At 43.4% G+C, this 22,939-nt stretch overlaps 1 pseudogene across 1 annotated transcript in view; it reads left to right on the top strand.

Moving 5' to 3' along the window:
• The first annotated feature begins 524 nt into the window (after nucleotides 1-524).
• The window catches only part of LOC143982480 (olfactomedin-4-like), a 34,430-nt pseudogene continuing 12,015 nt past the window's right edge, over nucleotides 525-22,939 (top strand). The window contains exons 1-4 of the transcript XR_013274466.1: nucleotides 525-647; nucleotides 3,390-3,554; nucleotides 16,882-17,094; nucleotides 19,168-19,327. The product of XR_013274466.1 is annotated as an olfactomedin-4-like (transcript). The remainder of the gene's footprint in view (nucleotides 648-3,389; nucleotides 3,555-16,881; nucleotides 17,095-19,167; nucleotides 19,328-22,939) is intronic.

The raw sequence follows: 22,939 nt of genomic DNA, 5'->3' as shown, positions 1-22,939 counted from the left end.
TCTACACTGCCAACAGTGTCAAATACAGAAAGCCTTAGAACAAGCTTCACCCGAGACAACTTTCGTGGTATGGGCAGTAGGGCAAGTAAACAATAAAGGTTTGCTTAGAATGGAGACCTTTATTTCATGTTTTAAAGGTAGCCAAAGCACCACTAAAATTGCCTGTAGGCATTAGGTGACCATTGGGATGCCTTCAGACCTGCAACTTAATATGCTAGGGGGGAACGGACTGGTGGAGCTGGACTTAGTAATTGCTATTCCACCAAAATAAGGAGAGTCCTAGAAGATTCTGCTGGAGGTAAATTTGCAAATCTAAGAAATAGAGAGATAATTATGTTCCTTTATCTCTGAAGGTTTGACAGTATTTTACACAGTTATCAGAATGTCATGTGTAGATGACAATAAACCTGCAATTTGTCCATTTTCTCATCGAAATCGATAATTTTTTTATAACTTCGTTATCATTTACAGTTTTTCACATCCTGCTTTTGTTAATGAATACCAGTGGGAAGTAGGCGGAAAACATGTCCTTTTAGGTATATATAGTGGGACAGCAGAAGCTCATCAGTACAGAAGACCAGAGAGGCACCATGTACACCTTCTTCGTTTTTCTGCTCACCATCTGGCGGGCTCAAGCTGTCACTTTGGTAAGTCCTAACAGAGATTAAACTATATTAACCATTGCCATAATTTTAGGGAAAGTTTTTTTGAAAAAGCATTCTATTATTTTCTTTATTCTTTAGGAAACACAAACCATAGTTCTTATGCAAAATGTGCAGCCAATGTCATTGATTTTCATCTTAAGTTTTTTCTCAGTAAATATATTTAAGGAAGGACTGTAGCCTTGCATTTAATAAAACTATGTGCTGCAACACTTAAATCTGAATTCCAGGCAAACAGCTAAATGGAAAAATAAAATATTTAGAAGGGAGCAATTCTATCTGTCAAATGATTTGTATTTCTGTCCACTCAGTCCTGTGATTTAAACAGCTCTGAAACACAGCACTGCTCTATCTGGCAAGGCAAAAGACCTGCTTTTTCTCTCCTAAAGATTATTAGCATTTACAGGTCTTGTCCTTTATGTAGGCTGTGGCTGCTTCCACCACAGTGGGATAAGAAGATTGGGCAGAGGGCAAGCCTATAGCTTGTCAATCAGCAGCTGGCCACACCAAGCACTACTGCATTGGCAGAACTGACTATGCTGCTGAAGCCACTTGGACTGCAATGCCTGTGAGGGGAAGCATGTGAGACAAAAATGAAGGAAGATTTGATTGCCTCAAGAGATCTGTTTTCAATTTATGGGGCTGTCACAGAAAAGCCTTTAGATATATTTTAGGAGTTGGCATACACGGGCATTTGTGCGTTTCTCTTTTTGTGAATCTTCTTTCACAGCTATGGAAGGCAATATCAGAATTTTTCATTGCAGTATGTATGCAATATATTGCTTTTGGTTTTTGCCTTCCTACAATTCAATACAAAGGTTTCTCAGAGGCACATTAAAATTTGAAGGCAAATGTACCTTTAATTTATCTGAAATGTTACCATTCCTCTGTGCTTGATTTACTTCTAATCCTAAAACTCCTTTACACTATCATGTACATCCACTAATTATTGCAATTAAAAATCCCTGTATATTGACAGGATTAGAAAGTATTTCAAGATGAATGAAATAATTCTCTGGCTATAGTGTTCAGCTGGTTGGATACATTCTGTATCAGAGCTTATGTAACGTATTCAGGTATTTTTTATTTATAATCCTGTGCCATTATAATTAGGATTTCAACAGCTTTTCACTTGGACTTGCCTCAGTGCAAAGGTTATGACTGTTTATCCATTTCTGAGAATTTAAAGTGGTTGTAAACCCTTATAAACCACTTTGACCTACAGGTAAGACTAGATTAAGGCTTACATGTAGGTCCAAGAAATATCTCCTAAACCTACACGGTTTAGGAGATATTTACAAAAAGACAGGCGCCTCTGTCTATGGTGCATGTGCCGTAGACAGCGGCGCTCAAGCGCACTATTGCCGTTAGCAGCATGCCGCTGCTAACGGCGATATGTCGTTAGTGGCCACTCCAGGGAGTGACGTCATCACTGTTCCGGCGCTGTGAGTGGTCGGAGCAGCGATAACCGGAAGAAGATGAACACTCCGTGCTACAGGGGACAGCCGTGACATCGCAGGCTCCTGTGTCAGGTAAGTGACATAATGGGTTACTATGTAATGCATAGTAGCGCATTATGCTTTACCTATGCAGGGAGACAAAGAGGAAGTAAACCCGTTAGGGTTTACTCCCTATTTAAGTGGGTTTTCAAAACAAACAATGCAGGGCATAGAACTCTTTTTTTTTAAGGCTGAACACCAGGGACACAAAAAAAATGCCACTAAAATGGGTCTCCTTACATACACACTAAAAGGCATAAGTGCTCTTTTTTTGCCTAGGGTAACAGAGAAAAGTGCCTACTTTATTCTTGATTCCTAGACAGCCACCACTCACCTCTTTGCTATGGCTTGTGAAAGGATCCCCCGGCGTCTTCGTATCGTGTACACACGACTGGTTTTCCCATCGGAATAAACTCTGAAGGTTATTCTGATGGAATTCCACTGAAACCGTCTTGCGTACACACAATCACATCAAAGTCCAACAGTTAAGAAAGCGGTAACGTACAACACGTACGACAGGACTAGAAAAAGGAAGTTCAATAGCCAATAGCCTCGGTCTCGTACTTGCTTCAGAGCATGCGTTGTTTTTGGTCCGTCGGAACAGCATACAGATGAGCGGTTTTCCCAATAGGAATTAGTTCAGTCTGAAAAATTTAGAACATAGTCTCTTTCTAGGTCCATCAGAATTTTCAAAGTAAAAAATCTGATGGGGCATACACATGATCGGAATATACGATGAAAAGCTGATGGTCCTGCATTGTATCTGATGATGGCTCAGCTGTGACCAACCAGCTAAAGTGCTGAAGAGCAGAGGCTGTGGGGGATTGGTTGCATGGAAGGAGAAGCCGTAGGATCGAGGATTAGTAAGGTAAATGTGCTTTTTACTGGTACTCTAGGCAAAAATTGGTATGTGACCCTTGCATGAGGGGAGCCCCACTGGAAGAGCAAATTTTGTAATTTCCATGGATTTCACCTTTACATTTAGTTGGAACATTTTCTACTGCAAACCATTTATTCTCTCACCTCTATGCATTTTGATTGCACTGGAAATGCATGGCAAAGCATCTGGTGTCAACTAAAAGGCAATACCAGTGTGTTTAACATATTGTTGAAGTTAGTTGAGATAGAAATATTAGAACCCCTTCTAATGATTCTATTTTATTACTTTTTGTGTTTATCTGTCAGAGCAATGTATGGATTAGTAATGTGTATGTTTGTCTTTTACAAGACGCAGAGTTTGATCTCTGAATCTGGATCTGGATTCCTGGATGAGAATGGAGTCTGCTACTGCACCGTCAATCTCCCAGATACCACCTTCCCGGCTGACCGCTTTGAGAAGCTGGAGATATCAAACCGCAACCTGACAATCACTGTGGAGAAGGAAATTACTAAGGTATGAATACCATATCTTCTGTATATAAGGAGAGACTATAGATTAACTACCTCAATGTAGGACACTTTCACCACCTTCCCGCCCAGGCCATTTATCAGCTTTCAGCGCTCTCACACTTTGAATGACAATTGCTCGGTCATGCTGCACTGTAATCATGTAAAATTGTTATCATTTTCTTCTTCTCACAAATAGAGCTTTCTTTTGGTGGTATTTATTCACTCCTGGGTTTTTTATTTTTTTATAAAAAAAAAAAAAAGACCAATAATTTTGAAAAAACAAGTTTTTCTTAGTTTCTGTCAGTAAATTTTGTAAATAAGTAATTTTTCTCCTTCACTGATGAAGCAGCACTGATGGGCACTGATAAGCTGCAATAATGGGCACTGATAAGGTGGCACTTATGGGCACTGACGAGGAGGCAGTTATGAGCACTGATTAGGTGGCACTGATGATGAGGCACGAATATGCTGCACTTATGGGCACTGATAGGTGGCACTGATGAGCACTGATAGGTGGCACTGATGGGTGGCACTGGTGGGCACTGGGCATAGATGGGTGGCACTGATGGGCACTGATAGGCATTAATGGGTGGCATTGATGAGCAGCAGTGATGGGCATTGATGGGCAGCACTGATAGCCAGCACTGACTGGCATCACTAATGGCCACTGACTGCTAGCACTGGTTGACACTGATTGCTGGCAGTGGTGCGCACACAGTTCTGGCACTGGTGGGCATTTAATTGTAATCAGGGCACTGATGATCAGTAACCTGATTACATTCCTAGCTGTCCCCTGTGAGAAGATGCCACTGATCGGCTCTCCTCACACTCTGTAAGTGTGAGGCGAGGAGCGCTGATTAACGACATCTCAGTGTTTACATGTGACCGGCTGTGATTGGACACAGACAAACGCATGGTTAAAGAGCAGCAGCTCTTTACACAGATCAGGGTTGCGCCATGCTCTATCACCACTGTGCGGCCATGATCGCCACGCTGTGCACCCCCAGGGGAGCGCAAGAGCAGTTGCTCTGGGAGGCCATTATATGACGTCCACCCAGAAAAAGAGCCGCTGGTTAACATACCTCATAACTTTCTGAGATGAGAAACGACACACCCCTACAATGCACCATGACATGAAGAATTCATATGCAAAAAATTATTGGTTAACCCACAAGTGATTATTTTCCCCACTGTTTTTTCTTTATGCCAGCATTTAAAATGAACATTTGAAGTGATTTAGTGTTTAGATATTCAGTAAGGTTTGCTACAATATAACACATCTAGCACATTTATGTATAGAGGTCTATACATCAAACCAAAAGGAGGGACACATGAGGAGGAAAGAGGGACATGGGGACGTGGTTTCAAAAGTGGGACAGTCCCCCCAACATCAGAGACAGTTGGGAGACGTGGGGCTGATTTACTAAGAACGGTGCGTTGCACCAGTTCATACCTTAATTGTTGCACCGGACAAATCATTGATTGAGCGTGCGAACCGACACATGCAGATGCGCACGCGATAATAAATATGAAAATGGCAACTGGTGCCAGGGTTACTGCTGTTTTCTCATTGATAACAGTGCACGCTCATCTCATTGGATGTGTCTTGTTAGGCAATTAGTAGGTGTTCTCACTTAATTAACCCTTTTGATGCTAATCTCATTCCTATTACGTCTAATATATCTTTGAATTTTTTTTTTTCGATTTTTACACAAATATTTCAATACATTACAAAGAAGTGTTTCTAAACCCAGAAAATGTATATTTTCAGATCTTGATCTTTAAAGGTGACCATACACTGCAATCTTAAAAAAAAAACAATAGAAAAATTAGATTAGGCAAGAGCCTGTTTGAGTTCCAAAAATGTGAATTAATTGTTCAAGTGCGTATTCCTATTACCTATTTTGCAGAAATATTGAGTTGTACAGAGATTGGACAATCAGATTGCATAGTGCATAACTTAAGTGCCAAATTTGGAATGTAGATGTGCCATGACCCACTTGTATTTTCACAAGTGGACACAAGAACCTACGGCTATAGTTACATGTTTGTGTAGCACCGTGGTGTCGTGGTTAGCACTTTCGCCTAGCATGAAAAACGCTCACTGGTTCGAATCCTGCCAGTGATACCATCTGTCTGGAGTTTGCATTTTCTCCTTGTGCCTGTGTTGGTTTCCACCAGGTACTCAAGTTTCCTCCCACAATCTAAAAACATGCTGTAAATCAGATCCAGTCCAAATTGGCCCTAATATGCATGAATGCGTGTTTGCCACCCACACAGACACCACCCCATGTTAATTTTTGCTGATAAGTTAAGGTCATGGGTCTACCTGCTATCTTGTCAATCATTTCAAGCACCTCCTTCCAAGCGGGTTGCAGTTTTTCACAGTCCCAAAATATGTGCAGATATGTGCCTAAATGGGTGCAGCCCCTAAAGCACCTAGGGGAGGTTTGTGGAAAAAAAATTTTGAGGCGTACGGGGGTGTAATACCAACGTGTCGTCAATTTAATAGCAGTCTCTCTAATGGTTAAAGATTTTGTGCATTTGCACATTTTCTGCCAGCCCCTCTCCCAGTCCAAGTCCTCCTCCCCCAGACCCAGTTCTCGTTCCCATTGCGATCTGTAGTTCAGTGAGGATTTCTCATCAATTGATTCTAAGATCTTATAGACTGCTGAGATGAGGCCTTTTTGACGAGGGGAGGCGTGACATAGGTCTTCAAAAATGATCTGGACTCTGATAGAGGGCCGGGATAATGTTGTTGGAAAAAGTGGCGGATCTGTAAAAATTGATAGTATTCCCTATCCGATATATGGTTTCCGGGTGATCATATGCTGGGGGGGAATCTGGGGTCACCAAAAGGAGTTTGGGAAATAACGTTGTATTTATTCTTATATTGATTCCACAGTTTCAGGCCCACTGCGACAACTTGATTTTTGAGGGAGAGTTCTGGGTTAGATGAGTTAGAGGACCACATAAGCCCAGGGAGTTACAGGGGAGCGATAGAATCACTCTCGAATCCGACCCGGGGACTCTGGCGTTCTTAATGTTCCACTGGGCTTGTTGTGTATATCTACTGGCTAAATAGTAGAGCCATATCTGTGGGACTCCTAAACCCATTCTCTTTGATGAGCGGTATAACAGCTCTTTTGCAAATCTGGGGGACTTGTCCTGCCAGATAAATCTGTTAAAGTGGGCTTGTATGTTAAGTAGGTAGGATTTAGCGAGTCTGATTGGAAGGGAACAGAACAGGTACAATAACCTGGGAAGGATTGTAATTGTTTTCTTCTGTTTTGTTATCATTGGGGGATAATTGGCTTAAATTTTTTTTAGCAAAGTCGCTAATAAGATTGATGCCCAGATATGGAAGATGGGATTCAGCCCATGTGAAGGGATAATTACCTCTAAGATGATTAAGTTCGGCAGGTAGAAAACCAATTGGAAGGGCTGTAGATTTTGAAACGTTAATTGAGAGTCCAGAGATTCTAGCGAAGTTTGACAGGGTCTACAATAAATTTGGTAGGAAGATTAGGGAAAGGAACATTAGGACATCGTCAGCATACATGCAGAATTTGTAGGTTGAGGGACCTTTGGAGTAGCCGGATATATTTGGATTATTTAGTATAGCGATGGCTAGGGGTAAGGGGGCAAAGGGGGGAGTGGACAGCCCTGTCTAGTACCCCTTCCTAGCCTAAAGAGATTGGAATTACAACCTGGGATCCTAATTCATGTTCTCGGGTTTTGATAAAGGGCCTGGAAGGCTTGAAAAAAATTCCCCTTGGAATCCCATACATCGCAGGAGAGAGGAAATATAACTCCAGGAGACGCTGCCTTTTGTATATCTAGGCTGAGCAGGAGGAGTTTCTTAGCGGATAAGTTGGTGTCTTGGATAACGTCTACCGCTAAGCATATGTTATCCGTGATAAATCTATGGGGAATAAAGCCAGATTGAAAGGGAGATATCAGGGAAGGAATTATTCCTGCTAGTCTGTCTGCTAGGATTCTACTAAATATTTTCAAATCATTATTTATAACAGAAATTGGCCTACAATTCTGAGGAAGTGTATGGTTTTTCTTGGGTTTTGGTATTAGGAACATATTGGCTCGGGCCAATATATTGGCTCGGGCCAGCATCTCCTCGGGGAAGCTACCACCCCGCAACACCCAGCTGAAAAGTTGAACCAGTCTAGGGGATAAGGAAGCAGAAAATTTCTTATAATATATAGCCGAGAAGCCGTCTGGTCCTGGGGCTGAACCTGCTTTTAGAGATTTAATTACGTTCAAGATTTCCAAATTGTGATGGGGGCATTGAGTTTCTCAAGCTGTAAGGGAGAGAGGGCGGGTAAGGGAATATCCTGGAACCATCATCTGAAGTAGGTAGTGATTGCCCTGGGGCTAGTAAGGTCGAGTAAAAGTGTTCAAAAATCTTTAGAACCTCTTTTGGGTGTGAGGTGGTGAGGTCCGTCTCGATAGTTAATTTGTAAACATGAGGGGGGCGATTAGACTGGTTCAACTTTCTTGCAAATAGAGTCAAGGAAGTATTGCTGTGCAGTAAGAATTTGGACTTACACCATCTGAGGGCTTTTTCTACTTTAGTGGATAAGAGGGTGTCTAATTCTAAGCGTTTTTGGTTAATAGAATTTCTGGTGGACTCCGATAACAATGAGTCTTTATTTTTATATAGGCGGTCTAGTTCTGCGTGAGGTCTAATATTTTTTGTCTGTTAAGCTTGTTGCGAGCCGAGGCAATGCCAATAAGTGTGCCCCTTAGAACAGCCTTGTGAGCAGTCCAGACTGTAGAGGGGAGGGTTTCTGGGAGATCGTTTAGATGAAAATATTCCTCTAAGGCCTTTGCTACCTCTGATTCTACAGCTAAATCTGAGAAGATTTCTTCATTAAGCCTTCAGGAGTGGGGTGTGGGGGCAAGTTTAATAAAGTCTGTCATAAAGGAGGTAGCATGGTGGTCTGACCATACACAGGGATGGATCGTTGCTTTCGTGGAATTGGCTAAAATTATCGGGAAGGTGTATATATAGTCCAATCTGGCGTAGCTATTATGGGGGTGGGAGTAGAAGGTAAATTCCCTAATCCCCATGTTAAGCATTCTCCAGGTATCCACCAGTTGGTACTCAAGAAGACCACCGGTGAGAGACCTAGGAAAGGCTTTAGTTGAAGCTGCCAGAGAGGACCTATCGAGTGTAGCGTTGGCCACCATATTTAAGGCTCCACCTATGATCATGTGGGGTGATTGAAAATTGGCTAGTCTATCAAAAAATTATTTAAAGAATAAAGCAGGGCTATCGTTCGGGGCATAGATGCTAGCAATGGTTAATTCTCTATTGTGTATAACACCTCTAATAATGACAAACCTGCTTTCCTTGTCCTTATATAATTGTCTTACTTCTATAGGGAAGGAGTTGTGCAGGAGTATGGCGATGCCCCTGTTTTTGGTGGAATGGAGTGAGCAAAAAGCCTGGGGGAAATTCTTGTGGAAAAATGTAGGGTGTGAATTTTGAAAGAAATGGGTTTCCTGAATCAGGAGAATTTTGGCTACCAGTTTTTTGTAAAACACAAAAGCTTTGCTTCTCTTATTGGGGGAGTTAAAACCTTTAACATTGTGTGAGATGCAAGTAATTGCCATAGCAATAGCAATGTAGGGCTATCAGCTGGGGAGCAATCCAGTATAAAATTAGAAAAAGGGTGGGGAGAGGGTGACATCCGCCTAGTTCCGAACCAACCAGGCGGGCCACCAATGTCCTTTGTATAGTGATAATAAGACTAAGAATACAAGGGTGATAAGCTGTATCATGCACATAATTACTTTACTAATGAAGTCATAAATTGCCTGTGAGACAATATTTTACAGACTGTAAACTGGCCGACCTAGAAAAAAAAAATAAAAATAAAAGTGCAACCGGAAAAAGAAAAATGTATGGTGGCATTGTGAAAGTCATGAACACAGATTGAGGAACTGGATCAGGCAACAGAAGAGAAAAAATATACCAGATAAACGAACCGTTTACTTAGCAAGACAACCTGGTCTCGTACCTAGCAAGCTTGCAAACACCAATGTTTGGTGTTGCAAGAGGTCGGATCCGTAGGGCTAGCAAAAAAAGACCATCAAAACAACAAAAAAACAAGAAAGAGAAAATCCAAAAAAGAACAATTGGAAATAGAGCCCCAAAGTGTGTGATTAAAGCTACTACTGGGTGGGGGAGACATGTCACAGCTCTGAGGGACTGAGGCCCAAAAAAATGGGTTGTGAGATAAGTTCTATGGCCGTGGGAATGTGCAATAACAACAGCAGTATATCGATCAATATATCCGTCAGCGAGGATGTTCGTCGTTTCGGTCTCCAATCTCGTAGCGGCTGCTTCTTCTGTCTCTTCTAGGAGGCGGAGTCTGCCAAATTGGTGCCAGTCTTGGGGTGGAAGGTGGTCGGCGAATCACTGCAGCATCAAGGAGGCCCAGCTTCACAAGCATCTCCTGGCCTTCTGGTAGGGATGAGGCAGAATATGTGGTGTCATTATGGGGCACCAGCAATTTATTATTATTATTATTATTCAGGATTTATATAGCGCCAGCAATTTACGCAGCGCTTTACAATATAAAAGGGAGACAATACAGTTACAATACAATTAAATACAAGAGGATTAAGAGGACCCTGCTCAGAAGAGCTTACAATCTAAAAGGGTGGGGCAGGTGGTACAGAAGGTTATAACTGTTGGGAATGAGTTTATGGAAGTGGTAGGAGATTAGTTTGAGACGTGATAGGCTTCCCTGAATAGATGAGTTTTCAGGGATCGTCTGAAGGTAGCAAGAGTAGGGGATAGCTGGACCGGTGGAGGTAGCGAGTTCCAGAGGATTGGAGAGGCTTTGGAGAAATCCTTGAGACGAGTGTGGGAGGAGGAGACGAGAGAGCTTGAGAGTAGGAGGTCAATTTAAAGGGGAAACCCCACCTATAACGGATATGGGCTGCTTGCAAAGCGGTGGTTATCTCCTTCAATCCCCTTCTCCTGTCTAGGGTGGCTGGAGAGATGTCAGGGTAGATTTGGATGGAGTGATTATCCAGGGTGATCCTCTGTTTGTTCCGGGCTGTCCTCAGAATCTCCTCCTTAGTTAGGAAATCTTTCATACAGAGGATCACGTCCCTGGGGAGTTTGTTATCGGGCGGCTTCGGTTGTAAAGCTCTGTGGATGCGATCGCATTTAAAAGCTGCCGAATCATAATCCAGCAGAAGGGACTTGAATAGCCAAATCACTGTTGGGATTAATTCTGTCTCCTATTCAGGGATCCCTCGCAGACATAAGTTATTACACCTATTCCCATTGTCGAGGTCCTCAACTTGCGCTTGAATTATGGAGAAGGCTGATGCTAATGATTCATGTTCTCTACTGAGGTCGTTATATGCTAGGACCAGTTCGTCATGTTTAGTTTCAAGTCTTTATGTCCTCGTGCCCAAGGCCGCAATTGCTTGGGACAGCGTGTGTGAGGTCTTATGAAGTTCTGTTTGAAACTTAGTGGCCAGTCTAGCATACATAGCTTCCAGACTTGCTTCAAGGTCTGCTTTAGAGAGAGCAGTGGAATGCTCACTGTTGGGGTTTGGAGAAGGAGCTGGCGGTGGTGGTGAAGTCGGGGCAGGGGAGAAGTTCCTCCCCGCATCGCCATCTTGAGACATGCTGCACTGTTCTCTCGTACATAGGAGATAGTGTGTCAGAGTATTCTGGACCGGTGCCCTGGGATTTCTTTCTCCTCGACGGCATGCACTAGGTTTATGCTGCTCGAGTAGTGTTGGAATTGCTGTGGATGTCGGCGTGTATAGCCCTCGGGAGGCAGTAAGAGTCCCGGCTGGAGCGGAACTACTGCTTCAGGTGTGCATTTCTCTCAGCATCACGCATGCGCCCCCAATTCTCTTATTTTTGCTTGGGGATAGAGTACAGAGGCATTAGAAGTCTTGTCAGTTTTTGGGGATGTCTGCACCCCTGATAGGGTGAAGACACCTCCCAAATGTTGCCACTTTCTCCTTCACATTTATTCACTTCCTGTCACTTAGCCAAACAGGAAGAAAGGGTAAAACCCTAACAATGTCTTTCCTTGGGGGGACACAAGTCAATATAAATAGTTTCCCCATTAGGTAAATTGCACTCTAGCATTTTGCTCTGTACACCCCAAATTATTATTATTTTAGATTTTAGCTCAGTGCTCTAAATTAGTGCTTCTCAAGCTTGTTCTCGAGTATCCCCAACAGGCAGTGTTTGCAGGTTTTCCCTCATCTTGCACAGGTGCTTTAAATCAGTCAATGGCTTGGTATCTTGGACATTTGAGAACTGAGGCTGAGAACCACTGCGCTAAAATGGAAAATTGAATACTTACCTCTGTAATTTCTTTCCTGGTTCAAGGAAAGTAACTTAGACAAATCACACATTTTTGGGATTTGCCATGCCAATTAGCCTAGTTAAGCTGCAGCTGGGAAATGTGTTGCATGAAAAGTTACAAAAAACACAAAACATAAAAATTTGCTACAAATTTTATTGGTCAACAAAACAGGACTTGGAAAAGAGCAAGGAAAGCAACAAAAAACAAAACAAAAAAAACACACGTACCGTATATACTCGAGTATAAGCCGAGATTTTCAGCCTCTTTTTTGAGGCTGAAAGTGCCCCCCCTCGGCTTATACTCGAGTCATCGCTGTCTGCCCGCTCGATCAGCGTGTCGAGCAGACAGACAGCGGCCATTCTAACATTCAAAAGCCGCGCCTCCGGCTCCGCCTTCGCCTGTGATAGGCGGAACACTGAATTTCCCAGCAGCCTGTGTTCCGCCTATCACGGACATCGTATCATCCTCGTACTACGGACGAGGATGATACGATGTCCGTGATAGGCGGAACACAGGCTGCTGGGAAATTCAGTGTTCCGCCTATCACAGGCGAAGGCGGCGGCGCAGCTTTTGAATTTTACAATGGCCGCCGAGGCGCCGACGAAGAGGGCACGGGACAGAGGCAAGGCACGGCACGGCACGGCACCGGACGGGACGGGACGGGACGGGACGGGACGGGACGGAGGCAAGGCAAGGCACGACACGGGACGGAGGCAAGGCACGGCACGGGACGGAGGCAAGGCACGGGACGGAGGCTCGGGACAAAGGCTCGGGACACAGGTAGGCTGGACACACACACACACACACACTCACACACACACACACACACACACACACACACACACACACACACACGGATGGAGACACACACGGATGGATGGAGACACACACACACAGGGATGGATGGATGGATGGATGGAGACACACACACACAGGGATGGATGGATGGATGGACACACACACACACAGGGATGGATGGACGGACACACAGGGATGGACGGACACACAGGGATGGACGGACACACAGGGATGGACGGACACACACACAGGGATGGACAGGCATGTCTCACCCTCGGCTTATACACGAGTCAATAAGTTTGCCAGTTTTTTTGGGGGTAAATTGGGGGCCTCGGCTTATATTCGGGTCGGCCTATACTCGAGTATATACGGTATGTTAATTTGAGACACTAACAGAATATGGTTAACGTGAGTTAAAAGGACTGCACCCACAAATGGATATCTATTAAGGATTTAAAGCGGAGTTCCGCTGATTTTTTTTATTTTAAAAGCCAGCAGCTGCAGTATTTTTAAAATATGGACACATACCTGTCCAGTGTGCCTGCAATGTCGGCACCCAAAGCTGATCTGTTTCTCTGCTCTTGGGTGCTGCGGCCGCCATCTTCGGTAAGGGAATCAGGAAGTGAAGTCTTGCGGCTTCACTTTCCGGCTGCGCAATACGGATGATCCGTGCTGTCTCTGGGACCCGTACATTTCCCAGCAGACAGCAGGGTGGGAGACAGGAAGTGACGTAGATACCCGCAGATTCTATGCCCGGAAGTGGGTGCAAATACCTGCATAATACAGGTAACTGCACTACCTCTCCCCTGAAAGGTGCCAAATGTGACACCAGAGTGGGGGTCCGAAATGAGGAGGTTCCTTTTTTGTGTGAACCTCCGCTTTAAACATTAGTCACAACATCTTGAGAACATTTTGCAAAATAATGCAGCACAGACAATTAAATCAAAGTGTTTTCAAAATCCTAAAACAAAATATAAAACCGTTTTGTATTTTCTTTCAGAATTTTCAGTCTTTTTTCATTTTTTTTAACAAATACCACTAAAAGAAAGCTCTATTTGTGGGGAAAAAAAATTATAAAAATTTCATTTGAGTACAGTGTTACATGACCGCGCAATTGTCATTCAAAATGTGACAGTGCTGAAAGCTGAAAATTGGTCTGGGCAGGAGGGGGGTTTAAGTGCCCAGTAAGTAAGTGGTTAAAAAGTTTGGTCAAGTCAGAAACTAGCATAGTTCACTCATCCTTGCTAACCAATAAACATGGGTGCCGTCAATAAATTCGTTTCGTTCTGTTCCGTTATGGTTCGTATTAAAATTTATTTTGTGTCTGAAATTTCCGTTTCAATTCGGACGAAATACGAATTGTTGTTAGGTTCGTTAACTTGTACGAACGTTCGTTACGATGAATTTAACGGCAAAAATATACCTCAATATGACAGTTGATGCTGATGGAAGTTTGGTTTTTATCCGAAATTCCGTTGAAGAATTTCCTATTCGAAATACGAATTTTCGTTTGATAAGGGGCTCCCACAATCCCTGTGCTGTGCTGACTTCCTCCATCGGATTCGTAAACAAAAGTTCGTATTTCGTACAGAATTCAGACGCATGGCAATTCGTATTTCGGATCCTCCCGAACGTACGAATTTAGGGAAATTCGTACGAATTTGAGATTCGTACAAAACGAATCGCACATGTCTACTAACCAAGGAAAGCAAGTTTCAGAGGCATAAAGAAGAGCGTTCACTTTACAATTTTTGTTCCTGAGGGGAGGTACTTCACTATTCAGTCAGAGTGGGAACCACAATCAGTGACACATGTTGGACATTATGTAGCTATGGTAATTTTTCCCTGTTTAGACCTGTGATCACGGCACCTGGCAGAGGGAATCCTACCAACACTGATTCACTTTGCAGTTTTGAGATGTTATGTGATCAAATACCCAATCCCAAACTTCTCTTTGAATATACCACAGGTGATTGATCATCATCATCATGGCTGCAGTAAGGTGAATAATTCAGACTTTAGCACCTACAAAATCACATCAACCAATTCACAATGTTGTTGACAAGACTGCAGGAGGACAATAGAGAGTTACATCCTCCAACTTGCAGACCACATACTAATTCCAGGAATGAAGTGTAAAGTGCATCAGCCAAAACGTTTAGGCCGCGTACAAACGCGGGGACTGTTCGCTCAACCTTGTCCGCTGAAGAGTGTTTCGGCAGACAGTCCGCTCGTGTGTGGGGCTTCAGCGGACAGTTTCAGCGGACAGTCTCCTGAACAAAGTTTTTCGAAATTTCCGAAAAACTGTCCGCCGAAACTTTGTTTCAGCAGACAGTCCCCTCGTGTGTAGGCTTGTTCGACAAACAAAGTTGCGCGCATGCTCAGAAAGGATCTCCACGTCGGAAGGTTGCATTGCAGTGTATTGGACGTCGAATTTTTCGATCCGTCGTACGTGCCGATATGTCATCGCGCTAGGTTTCAGCGGACTGTTCGTTCGTCGTGTGTAGGCAAGTCCGCTCATGCAAATTTTGAGAGGACTGTCCGCTGAAACTGTTTGACGGACAAGGTTGGGCGAACAGTCCCCGCGTGTGTACGCGGCCTTAGGCTTCATGCACACTGTATGATATTGATGCTTTTTTTCTCCTACATGGGTTTAAGCAGCCGCAAAAAAAGTGTTAAAAAGCTGCTTTTTGCATGTGTGTTAATGTGCCTTCCTATGTCTGGAATTAATGCATTCTATTGGCAAGAATCCTGGCCATTACAATGCATTAATGTGGGAACGTGTCTGGAGTTAGCACACGTTGAGTGTTTTTTTATGCTCAAAAGCTCCTATCCTGAATGTGATAGCGTTTTCTGCCTCTAAACTTCTGCCACTAAATCCTACAAATGCATATTGTGTGCATGGACACATAGGCTAATATAGAGGGGACTTTAAAAACAGAGAAAATAGAAAGCTCAAACACCTGTAAAAGAAGCTTTTTGGGCTACAGTCAGGGCAGGACTTACCATTGGGCTTGACTGGGCTCAAGCCCATGGGCCCCTCCCAATAAGGGGCCCCGCTGAGATACATAGCTTAGTGTACTCAGCTCGGCTCCACTCAGTCACGCCCAGCCCTGCCCTATGATGGACATAACACAGGGACTGGGTGTGACCGCTCGGGACTGCGAGAGGACCTGAGAGCCGCCAAGAGGACCCGAGAGGACCCAAGAGCTACCAAGAGGACCCAAGAGCCGCCGAGATACAGAGGACTCTGTATCTCGGCGGCGCCATTTTTAAACTTCAAGACTGTAATAAAAAGGCTGCAAATGACACTGGGGCAAGGCTGCAAATGACAAGGCTACACTGACAAGGCTGCAAATGACACTGACAAGCAGGGTCGGACTGACAACTCATGGAGCCCCCGGGCAATAGGAGATTATGTGGCCCCCAGGCAATCAGAGATTAGGGGGCCACACAGTAGACACAAACACACTCACACACAGTATACAATCACACAGTATACACAGACATGTTTCTATTAGCTGAGAAGGTACTGGAGAGGTGGGACAGCTATAATCTCAGGATTTTTAGACCAAAAGGATGTCTTTAAGGGACATTTCAGAGACAGATGTAAAAAACAAAAAAAACACAAATTTTTACATACTGTCCCTGGTTTTACTGAGGCTGGCAACTCTGATGGGGCCCCCTAGTGGCATGGGGCCCTCAGGCAGTGCCCGAGTGGCCCAATGGTCAGTCCGCCCCTGCTGACAAGGCTGCAGTCGGATGGGCAGGGCTGCAGGTGGACACTGATAAGGCTGCATTGATGGGCATTTAAATGTAAGTTTTTTTCCTTTAACTTCCCTCCTAAACTTGGGGTGCGTGTTATATGCCAGCGCGTGTTATACGCCTATAAACATGGTAATGTATAGAAGGTAGGGCCCGAAAGTGACTCAAGCCCAGGGGCCCCCACCACCCTAAGTCCTGCCCTGGCTACAGTGTACATGAGCCCTTAAAAGAGAAGAATGGGTTTTTTTGTTTTTTTTTACAATCTTACAAAATAGTTAGTGTTAGGTATTAATTATTTCCTACGTTATCAAAAATGAAGAAAGGTTTGTTTTCAGATATATTTTCAGCAGCAGGTATCCTGACAGTAATACATACAGGTGTGATATCTCTGTACAGATCTACATCTATCAGAGTACATTGACCGTGTACATAGAGCAACTGAAGAACCTGACCAAACGTGTGGAGATCATGGAGAACGGAGGTCTCTCCTACACTGAACTGGACTTTGAGCTCATCAAGTTGGAGATCAAAGAGATGGAGATCCTTATAGTGCAGCTGAAAGAGTCATTTAATGGCTCCAATGTCATCATAGAGACTCTCTACCAGGAGGTAAGACACAAACTATGTATTCTCACCAATGGTGGGCCATCAGAGCAGGCCTAAACTATTAGCATCATTGATCTATGTTATAATATATTTTTTCCATGAATTTGTATTCAATCATTCCCAATAGTCTATTCTCTTCATACCTTTTCTCTTGGTTGCACTGCTTCTAGTAGTATATGTTTATGTTAGAGCTTTTATCCAATTATATTTCAGCCATGATAGCCATAATGTGGTGCCAGGGTCAAATAAATCTGCCTTGAGGTACAGTACTGCTTACAGCAAATGACAATGAAACATTAGCTTTAACCAATTAGATTTTCAGGTTGGACGACATCGGGGCCATCTAGCAGGTTTCAATAACTTATGCCAGAAATATGAATGACAGACTTGACTTTCAGATTTAGCCTCCATGGTGATAGAAAAGTAATTTGTGGAAATGAACAAGTCCCAATATTAAAGTCCAAAAATTGTGACAGCAATAGGGAAATAACCCAAAGAATCCCTCTTGTAACAAATATAGTGAAAAAGTTTATTGCCCAGTGCAGGAAAACTACTCAGGTGCTCCCGTGCTGAGAGGGCAATCATTCAAGGCAGCTTACTAAACTCATAGATCTCAACACAGGAGATTTAAAAGGGCTTGTAAAAATGTATCCTCCAGCCAGCTTAGATTACCATCCATCCACTATGGATCAAAACCCAGAGCTCTGTATCAAAAGCAGTTAATAGCCACAGTTACCGATTATGAAGATAGAAAAAAGTGAAGCTTCATGGTGCAGTAAACCTCTATAACATTTATTAGTTGGATAATTGCACTTACAGTTCAGCAGCAAGAATGTAACCGCGTACCAACAGTGTATCAATACAGGCTTCAAGCACTGCCGCGGGTCCCGGCAGTGTCTATACCCAATAGCTTCACCTAATCAGCTCCACCTGACATGTTTCCTCTGAAAGGGCATCTTCACGTTCCCCGCCCTTTTTTATATATTTTATGGGTCATCACAAGACCTAGGTGTGAAATGCACGGCCTACCACTGATTCTCACAGTAGTGTAATGACCTGTTACTTTTCTTAAATTGTACAATGCTACCTTAGTGCTTAAAGAGAGCCTGTCTTCAGATCTATTAATTCAACAAAAATCATCCCACATATGTGCATTTGACATATATTATGCCTGTTATTTAAAAGTGCAAATACAAATTGTGCAGACATCCAATAGCCCCAAGACTGCTGCTGAGTGCCACCATCTTGGATGTGATGTCAACAACCCCAGTTGACTCAGACAGGGCCACCATTAGAAATTGTTGGGCCCCATACAGCCTGCTTGACAGGCTATATAGTCCTCTCTCTGTCCCCGCCCCCTGCTACTGAACTGGTGGGGCCAGAGGAACTTTTAAATAAGTGCTAGGAACCACAGACCCAGAAATTACTGTGCATGTGCTCAAATGTGTTTGAAAGAGTCATATTTGAAAAGTCCTCTCTTTGCCTCAGGACACTTGCTGAACTGATGGGGCCTGGCCACATACAGAAGGACTGGCTCTACCCTCCCATCTCTGGACTCTAGACCTGTTAATCAAGTGACACTCTATATTCCCTGACTGCTACATTCAAGTTTATGTAGGGAGGTAAGAAGAGGAGCAGTGAAGGGCAGATGATATGGACCAGCACAGAACGTATTCCCAGAGAAGGAGAGTGTTATGATGACCAAGGAGGGAGGGGCTGTGCTAAGGAATTTTACCCCTGGGGTTAATGTTCACCCCCTTTTTACATAGTTTACTGGGTAGAATTATAATAGTATACTCACCCACCCAGCAAATTCAGCCCAATCCATCTACAACCCGGCACCACCGTCTTGTTTGTGAGGCTAGCTGTCTCTTCCAGGTCCTAACAGCTGGCTCTCTGATGATGCTGATGATGATTACGAATGATTACAGAATTTTATAGCCAACTTTGCAGAAGAGAGATTTCCACCAATCATTTCAGTGAGGAGGATGGGGTCATGTTCAATTTAAAAGCAGTCACAAGTACAATGTTTAGTTTCAGAACTGTTCTACCAGCTTGTCTGTATTTTATTTGTAGATCCGTAACATTTCCATCATAGTGAACCAGTTGGAAATTTATGATAAGAACAATGTGCTGGTGATCAGACGGGAGCTTGAGGCTCTGAAGAAACGCCTGGAGGATTGTGAGAAGAACAATACAAAACCAAGCTATCCTTCCCTGCCTTCACCTGATATTGGTAGGTTAAAAGAAAGACTTAACTGAAAGTGTAATGCCCCGTACGCATGATCGGATTTTCCAACAACAAATGTTGGATGTGAGTTTGTTGACGAAAAGTCCAACCGTGTGTATGCTCCATCGAACATTTGTTGTCGGACTTTTTGCCAAAAAATGTTGGCTAGCAGGTTCTCAAATTTTCCGCCAACAAATTTTTGTTGTCTGACTTTTCGATCGTGTGTACACAAGTCCGTCGCACAAAAGTTCACGCATGCTCAGAAGTAAACTTCTCTCGGTCTTGTAAACTAGCGTTCATAATGGAGAATTAACATTTGTGATGTGGCAAATTATGAAATCTCCAAATGCAGCAATTCTCTTCTTCTTTAATGGGATAATAATGAAGCTGCTTTGCTGGTGATACTGATGGAGTTATTGCAAACAAATTTTCAAAGTCGTTTTTTTTTCTAAGTAATATCAAGAATAATAATAGCGCTAAATTAAAAACACGAAAAGAAAAGCGCAAGTCAACACTCACCAAACTTCTACTAATACTAAATTAGCAAAAGGAGCCCAAAGGGTGGCGCTAAAGAGCTGAAAAACCACGTAGTGCGTCTAGTACGTCACTACGTTCGTAATTGTTGGCCAACATTGTGTGACCGTGTGTATGCAAGACAAGTTGGAGCCAACAACCTTCGAACAAAATTTCACGGTTTTGTTGTTGGAAAGTCAGATTGTGTGTGCGGGGCATAAGTCCACCCTAAAACTAAAATTCCTGCATCTACAGACATCCACAACAATCTAACACTAACCTACCTAGACCTGTAAAGAAGAAATCAGTATACATATCTTTTTTGAAGTCAATCCGATCTGGTCTCCAGCGGCAGAAGCTCTGCAGAGGACACAACTGACAATGGCTGTGAAATTAATTGGGAGTGATGTCACCCATAGACTGACTATGAGGCTTCTGCTGTCGGATGTGTCCTCTGTACCCTCCCCCACAATGCAAAGCCGCAGCTGACAGCTCAGAGTGGGACGGGTCGGATCTGCTTCAAAAAAGGTATGTAAATGGATTCCTTCTTTATATGGGGTAGATAGGTTAGTGTTAGGTCATGGATGTCTGGAGATGCAGGGAGTTTAGTGTTAGGATTTACATCTACTTTAAGTTCACAAAAGTTATTTAGGCCGTAAGCTCTAACAAGCAGGGACTTCTAATTCCTCTTTTATTGTTTTGTGCTGTAATTGTACTGTCTGCCTCTACTTTGTAAAGTGCTGGGCAAACTGTTGGCACTATATTGATCCTGTATAACAATAATATTTAACCATGTAAAACAATATACAGCTAACAGCAGCCATGGGCCCTGCTCACATTTTTGCTGCACTTTAATGTCGCGTACACACGATTGAATTTTCCGTCTGAAAAATCTTGGATGGTTTTTCCGACAGAATTCCACTCAAGCTTGGCTTGCATACACACGGTCACACAAAAGTTCGCTGAATTTTCGACCGTCAAGAACGCGGTGACGTACAACACTACGACAAACAGAAAAAATTAAGTTCAATGCTTCCTAGCATGCGTCTAATTATTTCCAAGCATGCGTAGGAATTTTGCACGTCGGAATTGTTACAGACAGTCACATTTTCTGACCAAAAGCTCTCATCTGACTTTTGCTGGCGGAATTTCCGATGTGGGTACGTGACATTATGCCGCGTCCACACGACCGGACTTTTTGACAGTAAAGGTCCGACGGAACGAGTCCGTCGGACAATTTGATCATGTGTGGGCTTCATCGGACCTTTGCTTGCCAAAAATCCGGCGGACTTTAGAAATAGGACATGTTTTAAATTTTTCCACTGGAACTCCGCCGGACCAAGAAATCCATTCGTGTGTATGCTAGTCCAACGGAATAAAACTGACGCTAGGGCAGCTATTGGCTACTGGCTATGAACTTCCTTATTCTAGTCCGGTCGTACGTCATCACGTTCAAATCCATCAGACTTTGGTGTGATTGTGTGTGGCCAAGTCCATTCATTCGGAATGTCCGTCGGAACTCCATCGAAAGTCCGTCGGAAAGACCGTCGGACCTAGTCCCTTGAAAAGTCCGGTCGTGTGTACGCGGCATTAGAGAACCTGTCATGAGGGAAACTGCCTTTGCTGTTCTCTCCATAAAAAAAAAATCTAGTTACCTGGTTTTCATGTTGAAGCTCCATGCTTCAATATTTTGAGTCACTGCCCTGCAAAAAGTATAATGGGGGGAATTCCATAAAGCTGCTGCACCACTTTTCTGGGGTTAATCCCTCGTTACTGTATTGCACCAAATTTATGAAGTATTTGTGACACTTTTGGTTTTGAGAGTGACTTGTGCACCAAATTCAGGTAGTTCTTAAATTTGGCACTTTTACACTGTGTCTCATTGAATGCGTCAAATGTAAAAGTGGAGCTAATTAAGACCAATTCTCTTTTGGCATACAGAGAGAAAACCTGTCTCTGAGGCCGCGTACACACGGGCGGACTGTATGGCCTACTTAGTCCGTCGAAACACATTTCAGCGGACAGTCTGCTCGTGTGTGGGCTTCAGCGGACTTTTTCAGCATGCAGTCTGGCGTACTAAGTATTTCAGATTTTTCTAAATTCTGTCCGTCATACTTTGGTTTCAGCGGACAATCCGCTGGTCAGTCGGTTAGTTCGACGGACTAAGTATGGCGCATGCTCAGAAAGGATTTACACGGCGGAAGGGTGCATTGCTGTGTATTGGACTTCCTATTTCTAGTCGCGTCGTACGTGCTGTACACATCATCGCGCAAGCTTTCGACGGACTGTTTGTGCATCCGTGTGTGGTCAAGTCCGTTCATTCGAAAGTATGACGGACTGTCCGTCGGATTGTATGACGGACTAAGTAGGCCATACAGTCCGCCCGTGTGTACGCGGCTTGACAGTGACTCAGCATGAGCCTAATTCAAGTAAAAGTTCTAGACAGAAAAAAGGACAAGGATTCCCCACTTTGGGACTTTTAAGGCCTAATTCTGCATACACACAAACTGAAATCCGGCCAGCAAAAGACAGATGAGAGCTTTTGTTTGGAAAATGTGATTGTGTGTATGCTCCATTAGACTTTTACTGGCCCAATTTCGGCCAGCGAAAGATTGAGAGCATGTTCTCAATTTTTCGGTCGGAAAAAGTACCTATCCGAAAATGCATTCATGTGTAAGCAAAACCGTACGCATCCTCAAATTCAACTACGAGACTGAAGCTATTCGCTACTGTCTATTGAACTTCCTTTTTCTAGTCCCATTGTACGTGTTGTACGTCACCGCGTTCTTAACGGTCGGAATTTGGTGTGACCGTGTGTATGCAAGACAGCTTGAGCGAAACCCAGTCGGAATTCCGTCGGGAAAACCATCAGAGCTTTTTCCGACCAAAATTCCAATCGTGTGTACGCGACATTAGTATACCAAAATTCAGGATTCTTAAGTTAAAAAATAGTAGTACAAATTTTATTGAAAACAATGTTATGAAGAATACGGCTAATATTCATACAGCATGAACAGTAAAAACAAGGTATACAAGAACAGTACTGTACACTGTTAATACATAAAAAGCCATGCATACAGGGTCTGGTTCTGAAAAGAAAGCTTT

This window comes from Lithobates pipiens, unplaced genomic scaffold (assembly GCF_037356315.1).
Source record: "Lithobates pipiens isolate NorthernLeopardFrog02 unplaced genomic scaffold, aLitPip1_a1.2 Scaffold_1, whole genome shotgun sequence".
NCBI classification, from domain to species: domain Eukaryota; kingdom Metazoa; phylum Chordata; class Amphibia; order Anura; family Ranidae; genus Lithobates; species Lithobates pipiens.
The sequence above is the reverse complement of the archived record's forward strand: the minus strand, read 5'-3'. Positions and strand labels throughout refer to the sequence as shown.